Source organism: Zootermopsis nevadensis, unplaced genomic scaffold (assembly GCF_977971745.1).
Source record: "Zootermopsis nevadensis isolate Lab colony 2312 unplaced genomic scaffold, Znev_1.0 Znev_ptg000002l, whole genome shotgun sequence".
Lineage (NCBI taxonomy): Eukaryota > Metazoa > Arthropoda > Insecta > Blattodea > Termopsidae > Zootermopsis > Zootermopsis nevadensis.
This window is the reverse complement of record NW_028259134.1, coordinates 19,164,375-19,175,043: the sequence shown is the minus strand read 5'-3', so window position 1 is coordinate 19,175,043 and position 10,669 is coordinate 19,164,375.

The window sequence follows — 10,669 nt, the reverse complement described above, 5'->3', positions numbered from 1 at the left end:
TCCGGCAAGAAAGTTTGGAAAATTTTATGAATAAGATTATAAAATAAATAAGACCAAAAGGTTAATTTCAGTGCAAAAACCTCCATGACATTCTAGATAATGATAAAACTAACACGGAATCCGTATTCAGTCGATCAACTCAATGGTCCTTTTTTTATTATTTAGTGTTCTGTCTGACGACAGGTCCGTTGTTCTGCCCAAAAAGAGCTCTCCAGTTTTCCCTATTCTCTGCTTCTCGTTTTAATTCCTGAAACTTCATATTCTTTCCTTGTTTGAGATCGTCGGTTAGCTGCATCAGTCTTCTTCCCAGTCCTCGCTTTCCTTTAACCTGGCCTTCGATGACATCACTCAGTAATCCATTCCTTCTCATAAAATGTCCCAGCCAGTTAGCTTTCCTTCGTGTAATCTTTGCTCGTTGACTCTCCTCAATACTTCTTCGTTGGTCACTCGATCCGTCCACCTGATCAATAGTCCTACTGAAACTTAATTTTGCGTTGTGGTGGCAATGCGATAGAAGATCCCACGTAAGTAGTCTTACGATAAGAACTATATAATTGGTTCCCACGAAATCTATCTCTCAACCACTAATGTTTTGCAGTATTGCGTTGCATGCCCCATCTGACGTCATAACAAACTACGTGCTCAAGCGCGTTCTGTTAGCAGGGCATTGAGGATGCCTCGTTCACAAAACAAATGATTCTGAAATGCGCACTGGAATAATCGAGGCCATACACGTCGCAGGCATCAAGGAGAAGCCCGTTAATATCTCTGTCTCCATCATTCTATCTGAAAACGTGCCGTCACTTTGGGAAGAAGTCGCCTAAAATCCTTCAATTACAACATTTTTATAAGTACTAAAGCGAGCCAAATTTATTACTGGTGATAATTATTGCACAAAATTGTCATCAGCAGAATACAATGATAGTTACCTTTGCGTGTGTGAAAGATTGGCTTTGTCACTACAGGTGCGTTACAAAAGGTTGAGGTCGGCATTCTGGTAGATGCTTTTAAGCGACGAGTTCCATCTCTTGCTAGTTCGATTCCTGGCAGGGGTAGGATTGGTATCCTGACCCAACCTTAGGTCAATTCGCCCCTATCCAGTCGGTGCAACGAGTTCTTTCCTAACTGACACGGACAACGGAGCGTGTAGACATCGGCTCACCTCCGTCTAGCCAAGGTGGGTACCGTGTCTCACCAAATCCCCTACTCTGGTGATGATGCAAGCTCCAGTCGAAATAATCAGCTACAGGTGATTTGCCTAGAACATCATCATACTGTAGACTCCAAATACTTAAGATATCTAGACGCCCCGGCCTTCCATTTGCACAATATTTCAGAAACTATTACTTTAACTCCGTGTTAGATGTATTTTGTTGGCAAAACGCCCAGCAATTGAAAATTTTGCTCACGGGAAGCCGTGGAAAAATGACCCAGTTAACACGAATTCGCATTTCAGTAAGTCGGTCATCCTGTTTAGCAAAGGAACGATGCATTCCCGTAACTGATAATTTCAAACTACAGCACTTTTAATCCTTTGAGAACCCTATCGAAACTATCGTATGCACTGATAAAAATAAATTGATAATTTCAGATAGATGTTTACACAGCGCCATTAATATCAAACTTTCGTGTTTCAAAGATAGCCTATTAGTTTCATCATGTTCGTCTGCAAAGTTAATGCTGACATAACGGATACTGATCAAAATCGGTATGGCAGACCCTTTCAAAATATTGTCCAAACATTTTCATTTTAAGGAAAATATTGCTAAAACTGTGTGCATAATTTGAATTTCACGCAAATCTATGACTCATTTTGGAGATACTGTGAAAACGTAGCGCGTGGCACGTACTTACACAAGTGGTACCACGTGTACGTTTAATTCTCTTAAATTGGTTTAAAAAACATTACTTACGGGCTATATAATACATCTTTGGAAGGAAATCACTACGTATTTACGCGTCTAAAAGAATGTCTTTCCACATTATAATATTTACAGAACATTTAGCGACGTACCGATCAGAGAAAATCAAAATACCAAGGAACACGGAATCGAAATCGTAGTCCACATTTCTGCAGTCGCCCTAAACATGACGTCGAATCCATTCCCAGCACATCGCATACGCGTAGACAGACGACAAACTTCACGCGTAAAAATTGCACTCTCTTACACCACACTGGCAAACATTGTCTTATCAGAACGCGCTGAAATATAGCTTAGAATTTAAGTACACACAAAATGGTAGTTTATGTATACCAGCGTTGTCCAGAATTACATTTGGTGCACACATATTATAAGGAACGTAAATACCAATCCTTACAACCAACGGAAAGCAATTCTATTTAGGCGAACACGAGTCAACTAACAGGCGGTATACAAACAGACAAAAGTCTAAAAGCCAATTAAAATATTCGCATCGGGGATTCCGAGTATAGTGCACGGAATCAGAATGGAGGACTTTATTTTCGGGCATGCACCGTTCTTTGTTTCACACGCTCGCCACGTTGAGGCACAGGACATGAGCGGGGCCTGAAACCAAACAAAACAAACAAGAAAACTTCTATAAGAACAGTAAGCAACAAGTCTGTAGTAATTAAGGAAATTAACACAGAAAACTTACCTGTGCTGTTGACATCCTTCATTCGACTTCTGTCCAGCAAATTTCAAGCTAAATTGTAGATCACATTCGTTGTACGTTTTAGCATCCGCGATCACGAAAGGCTTACAATTGACAGTACAATTTATTCATTGCAGTTGTACATATAAACACGTACAACTCAACGACTTTTAAAGTAAATTATTCACAATTGTAAGCCACGCAGTGCAAAACAGAGTAAATATGAACGTCGCAACAAAATCATAATCGTCGCTTAAACATCGACTAACCAGTACACGAAGTCCACGAAATTCAAATTTACGGTGTTAAAAACTACGCTCCTCCAAATTCCAAAATAAAACGTCGAAAACGCAGTCCAACCTCGAAAACTCCCTGTATTTATTTTGTTGCTTATGAAAGAAACCGTCATAATAATTCTGGAGTCAACACAGCTTGACGGATGATGACGCACTCCGATCGTAATTTGTTTATTGAAAATGTGTTTTTGCTTCAGTAACGCTTTTGAATGCGTAAAACGACGGTTATTCGGATATTGTATAAAACGCATATAAAACGCAAAATGTAAACGTCATTGTTTCGCGTTTATCGATTAATAAGAATGTGTAACACATTACACCAACAAATTTCGATTACTTTCTCTAATGTTGAATCTTGAAGTCATTTTATAGCCTGAAAACATCGTAATACACAAAGACAAACATGACATTTCACTCCTCTATAGATTCAGACGGTTCTTTCAACAATGAAGTGAGAGACCGACAAAACCAAAATCAAGTTATGTTTTACGTTAAACTGAATCTTTGTCCCAACAATGCGAGTTATTCACAGGAAGAGAATACAAAAGTTCTTTTTTCTCTCTTTCCTTCTCGCATTGACGTAATTGGTCGTGCCTACCGAACCTGTCAAGTTAAGCACCCTGTGATTTTTAAAAAAAATACTTAAGACTAAACCTTCCTAATTGAATGTCCATTCGGCCACGAAGGGCTTACTGGACACAAAAGCTAAGTTCACATCGCCTAATCAAAACCCTAACATGTGTGCCTAACGGGGAGGGCGGGAGGACACCTTACAAACTATAAAAAAATATATAAAATGCACAGAGTTGCCAACTTGACCTTAACCTAACATGCGCTTAGTCATGGCGGCTACCGCATCAAATACAGAGTTGCCTGGCAAGGTGCGATGAGATTATCATGACCAGCCTGTGACCGGACTGACATGGTAAGACCGTGCCGATGCTATGGCGTACCTGATTTGCTGCAAGTACCCGGCCCATCCTCCTTCGGATGGGTCCTCAACCACTAAGAGTTCGGCCGACACTGTTTTGTTTTTTTAACGTTACGTTTTGCGCGTTGCTCCTCTTGTCATGGCCCCCGGTTCGAAGTCTGCTACTGCTGTTTCCACTGGAGTGCTGCAGCCATTGACATCGCACAACACAACACTGCACCACAGATACTTAGAAATCGCCGTAAACACGCGCGAACATAAACAAGAAACTCTCAATATCTGATCAAGTCCTCAAGGATAAACACGCACACTTCAGAGCAGCGTCTGAATATTTTTGACCGCGAATAAAAGCGAAACTGAGAGGATCACAAGAGACGCCGTGACACATTTATATTCTTTGTAACAATGCATAAATAGACGGATGTCAGTTAAAGCAATTTGCACTTCCTTTGCTTGAAGAAAGGTCTCACAAATTCGCGGTAAAACACTTTGTGTTCCCTACGGCAAACGTGATTAAAACCACATATGGTGAAAATCGCGAACCACGCACTGAGAACTACGGACTGCCAACCTTCCTGCCATAGAGATCATTTGCCTGTTAATTTAGTAATTACTGAACACCAGAATTTCTGTCACGTTAAGTAGCTTGAAATACACACCAAATTATGTTATTTTTTTAACTTTCGTAATTTAGCAAGTCATTAACATTATTCAAGATTACATTTTTCAAATCATGACGGATTTTAATACTGTGTCCAGATGTTAGGTAACTAGTGCATCGATTCAGTGCGCAAATAATTTTCATAATAAAGTAACATTTAAATTTCAAAATGTTTTTTGCGCACTACAGACCGGAGGATACAGAAATCAGCTAGGTTATGTGAACCGATAAGCATATCAAATTTCGATAGTTCATCATTTTAAAAATGTTCAATCTGATGGCATCAAACCCTCTGCACTCTAATGCATTCACCCTAACCTCTGCACTCTAGTGCACAGTTTATTAGAAATAATACACCGTGTTTCAAAAGTAGCTTTACAACTTTGCAGGAGAATATAAATTTATTTAAAGGACGCGCGCAAATTAGCCAAACACATCAAGTTTCATGCTCATAAACTGTAGTACCGAAAACCGCCACAGCGAGCGCTCCCGGCCAGTGTGATCAGGATGGCTACTTTCTCAGTTGCGGAGCGACCTTGTTGTGTTTTGGTTCGAAGAAACAAAGTCTGCTACACAAGTTCGAAGGAAATTTCACACCCAGTAGGCCTACAATTTACTAGTGGCACAGGAATTTTGTTGAGACTGGATGTTCTGTGTGCCATACCAAGAAAGCCGGTAGGCCACGTGTTTCTGAAGACGCCGCGGAACAGATTAGGGAGAGCTTCGCTCGAAGTTTGAGCAAGTCAACGAGACGTGCATCTCCTGGGAAAGTGGGATTCCACATGTGACTGTGTGGCGAGTGTTACGAAGACGTTTACACTTAAGAGCGTCCATGGTGCAAGCCATTTCAGATGGTGATAAATTGGCTCGTAAGGAATTTTGTACGGAAATGTTACGGCGGGTTGAAGACGACGAAGGATTTCTGGACTCAGTACTTTTCAGTGACGAAAGCACGTTCCATATCACTGGTAAGGTCAACACCCACAACTGCATGATTTGGGGTAGTGAAAATCCACGTGTCTTCCTGGAATATGTTCGTGACAGTTCAAAAGTTAATGTGTTTTGCGCCCTCAGCAAAGATAAAGTGTACGGCCTCTTCTTTTTCATGGAGAAGACCATTATCGGCATTGTGTATCTGGACATTCTCCAACAGTTTCTCATTCCTCACTTGACGAAGGTGACTAGGAAGGACGCATTCACTTCCAGCAAGACGGTGCACCCCCTCATTACCTCGGAGAAGTGCGCGAGTACCTCAACAACCGTTTCCCAGGTCAGTGGATCGGTCGGGCCGCACCAATACATTGGCCACCTCGTTCCCCGGATCTAACGCCTTTAAATTTTTTCTTGTGGGAATTTGTTAAAGATCGAGTGACAGTGTGAGAAACGATATATAATTCATTGCTTGTTTCTTCAAAATTCAGCTTCTATATCAGCACAGAAAATTCAAACAATCAACATTCATAATACATTTGACGGTTTTTTTTTTAAAATTTGTTTGGTTGGCCCACAAACAGCCAAAAACTTCGGACTGCTTGCGGCCCACGAGATGTGCGGCTACAGCGAGTCGGGATCGTGCGCACGCGTAGTAGTCGGAGCGACCCGAGAAGGACGGTCTTTTGCATGCGGCTGAGCTGCTTCAGCGTTACGCTGGCATGCCGGAATAAGCTTAATGTCAGCGAGTAGTAATTGATATTTATTGTTATTATTATTAAGGCTATCCATGAAAGGGAATTCACATTTTTTCTAAATCTAAACAACCAGAACATGGCAGGGGGCAGATATGAACGTACATATTGTATTAGTATTTGCCGGCCATGCATACAGAAGGCAACCCACAATCAGAAGAATAAATAATGAAGTATTAACTCTGTTAGTATGTTAGTCATGCAGAAAGATTGGTAATTTGTACAGTTCATGTGTGGAAACTGCCACAAAATAACTTTTATGTGAAACTCAGACGCCAAAAGATTTTAAATACTTTTAAGAATTTAAAATTATATTATAATTCTAGTAATAACTGAGTATAATTCACAGACCTACCTCAAAGTGAAAAGATGTTAATAGCTTATGGCTAGTATCATATTAACACGAAATTCTTGGTGCAACCGTAAACTCCTAACAAATTTAATTTTTGTTCACACTGTCATCTATGAGTGACATACAGCACAAAGATGGAAACAAGATTAGCATCTAAAACTGTGGTTGGAAAACCGGATAATATTAGTTCTACTCAATCGCACAATTTCTAGACTGGTTTAATGCTTGTTAACTATTCTGTTAGTTATTTATTTGTTTATTTGTGTATTATTTTAATTAACTGCCCTCAGCATTCACAAGTTCACAATTTCTTTCAACGTTACTATGAGGGTAATGATGTTTAATTTTGCAAACAGTTTTTTCGGCACAAACCGTATATAATGTAGTGTATATTTGCTTTTGTTTTGTCGTGTCTGTCTGTCTGTCGGTGGTTAAGTATGAGAAGCACCATCCATGAACAGTTTATGATTAAACTTTATACTGAAGGAGACTGAAACAAATTGTTTTTAACTGTTTACAGAATCAGGGATACTATATCAGTTTACCACATAAGGATATTTAACGTTGCTGTATTAACTGTGGAAGTTTATTGATAAGCTATCTGTCCAGTTCTACTAGCCGGAAGAAACCAATCAAAATTAAATAAGTATTAATAACAGCACCAGCACACTGAAGAGTTAATACTTTTACTTAACCAATGTGTAGCAATGATGTAAAGGAGAATATTTAATGAGTGCAGGCTTGTATATTCTGAATTGTGTATAAATCATGCACCCAATAAATGCAATTTTAAAAGCACTGTCATAAAAGCATTCAGACAAGCAACATCATATATGGGTAAAATATGCAACCTAAGTAGGACAAATGTGAAGAGATTTCAGTATCAAACAAGGAGCAGCAAAATGCTTCTAAATTTTACAAATGATCCCCCATGTTAATGATTATGGTGAACAGTAATCATGCAGTTCATAGCCTGACAATGTGCAATTAAAATCGAAAACATAATTGTAAACCTTACAAAAATTATTATAATGTTATAATGAGTGCTTCCTTACAGTCACATATCAGTTTCATCGCAAGTCTTAATATTCATGTTGACGCCAAGATTAAGCTTAAAATTAAAAAATTGCTACATCTTTTGAAATAAACTTCTCTACCGTCACAGATGGCACCAAAATTCATACAAAATTTCTAACAAATTTTTAATGAAAACTAATGGATATTGTACATATTAATTATACAGTTTAACTGTAAATTTTTGAAAATTATTATAGTTTTATAATGAGTGTTTCTTTACAGTCACAAATAAACTTCATCATATGTTTTGATATTCATGTTGGCAATAGAAACAAGCTGGGAAATCCAAAATGGCTACACCTCTTGCTGCACTTTCATATCGTCAAAAATGGCGCCAAAATTACTATAAAGTTTCGAGCTGATTTTAGTGCTAATTAATGCTAATTAATGAATCTTCTATATAGTACTTATGCAGTTGCTATCCCTGTAATATAAATTTCTGATATAAGTTAGAATTATGACGGCAGAATTTAAGAAACTATTTTAAAAGCTTCATTAACATCACGATAAACCAGCACTCACTGTTCTCCTAACAAACTGGTGGGCAGTAATTTGTGAACTTTTTGAGCTTCTGCAAACTTAATTAGTTAATACTAAGTGCTAAAAACTTGCAAGTTGTTAATTAAATTCACTATACCTAAAGCAGGTCTACCACAAAAGGCTGATGCACAGAAAATTGGCAGGTATATGACTTTGCGTCCACTCGATACGTATTCCAAGGTCGCGCTGAAGCAACCACCAGAATGTCTGATTAATGCTCTCCAACAGATGTCTCTGTTATCACCCAACCAGTGGTTGATTTTGTAATCTGAATAACAGAAATAGTGCAAAGATCAATATCATTATAACAAATCAATGCGTGCCTATATTTTGGACGTAGTCTCATACCAGTTTTAAAATTCGATAAACAGGGTAACAACACAATTATTGTTTGATTACACAACCTCTTTCGGGAAGTCCCGGCTTCAAATATAGGCCCGCAGAGAGATCATCCTACCTGAGTGTTTTCGTGGTTTTCCTCCAGGCAAATGCCAAGACCGCTTCCTTATCCATCCTTTCTGATTCATTATTCATGAATTCGAGCTACTGATAGACCACAAATAAATAACAGCGACAATAGAATATAAGAAGTTGAGGGTATTTTTTGGATTTAGGAGAGTAAGTGGACAAGAGAACGGAGATAATTACGTGACGTGGAGCTTCAGTGTTTTCTCTCTACAACTGAAATTGTTAGATATGAGGATAATGATATGCGCGCAAGAATTACATTTTGGAGACTTATAGTCCAAGGCTGGAAATGGGGCTTGGGCGCAGGAGAGAATTGCATTAATAGTATTTTAGTTACGTGCGATATTTAGTATCTTTTCTATGTTTGAATTAAAATAGAAAATTATTGTAACATATTTTTGTAATTGATTGTTTTCTGTGGAGTGAAACAGTGCTGAGGGTTGTCGATTCGCCACTGCATTCCTCGGAGAAGTAAAAGTGACGTCACCAAGCGCATCGCGCCCCGAAGTAGGCGTAAGATCACTCCATCTTGTCAAGCCATTGGCACAATTAAATTAATCCATGATACAAAATAAAAGAGTTTAGCGTATATGAATGTATTTTTGAAATGGAAGTAAATTATATGTGTAATTCTTTTAAACTTCTCTGAATTGCTGAATATCAAGAAATAAGTTTATAATTGCGCGGTGAACTAGCGGCCACAGATCGAGCGTAACAGCTTCGAAAAGCATAAAAACAGAAATATTTTAATCTTTCTTCTGTAATTAAAGAGTTTAGCCTGAATGAGTGTATTTTTGCTAGTAAAGTATATTCTAGGTATAATTCGTTTAAACTTATTCGTATTACTGAAAGCTTGAGTATGCCTCGGTCGTTTGGAATAATCTTACACAGACAGATTCTAATAAATTAGAAAATATTCAAAGAAAATTTGCCAGTTTGTGCAATTACCGATTTTTCTAGTTTAATATCCCCCGCAAATATGAACTGATCCTATCTACTTTAAATTTTAGAACACTTTATTCCAGACGACGACATCTCGATGCGTTATTTCTTATTAATGTCTTTAACGGCAAAATAAATTGCCATTCCGTTATGGACGCTGTTGGTTTACGTGTGCCGGCGAGGCAAATAAGAGAATTTTCTACTTTTAGTGTGAGCAGTGCGCTAAGACATGGCCCTTCAGCCAGGTGCGTCATCGCTGCAAATGACGTATGTAAATCTTTGGACGTATTTAGCATAAACATTGTCTCCTTGAGCGAACGTTCTCAACAAGGGAAATGATCTAGCTTCGTTATCTGTATTTTTATATTTTTTAAAGTTTTACAATTATATTAGTGTTCCCTAGGTGGATTATTTGTTTTTATTTATATTTCTTCAATTTTGCTCTGTGTTAATATTGTTTCTATTTTGGGTTTGCCTGTACTTGGCAGTTACATTTAATACTGTACATGTATAAGTTTAGTTAATCCGTTTGTTTACTATTATCCATTATTATTTCATTATTATTGTATGTATTATCAGTGTTTGCCTGTTATTGGCTTCTTGCTGTTGGCAAACACTTAATTAAATTAATTGAATTGAATTGAATGACAAGAAACGTACTTGGGAAACCGATTGGTCAGAGATGAGCGTAATGGCTTTCAAACCTGAAGGCACTATAATATTAATAAAATTGTAATATTTCCTAGAAATGTTATTAAACCAGTCTTCGACCTACTACTTTTATGACATTCCCTTATATTTGACTTTATAAGTAACTGAATAACTCAGACTGTAATCAAAGTTAAAAATTGCTCACATAGTCGCGGGTATGAATGTAAAGGTTTTGGAAATTAAAATTCTTGGATCTTTTCTTTAAACTAAAGGAAAAATTTGAGGCTTCAAAACCAGTTTCAACGAAATATGGCCCATGTAAATATTATTATACAGGTCAGGCCAGGAAGCACAGTATGCTACCAATGTGTTTTACGACATTTAACTGAGCGTTATAATGAAGTACGTTGAACAGAAGCTTACAAGAGCAGCTAATGATTATATAGATTA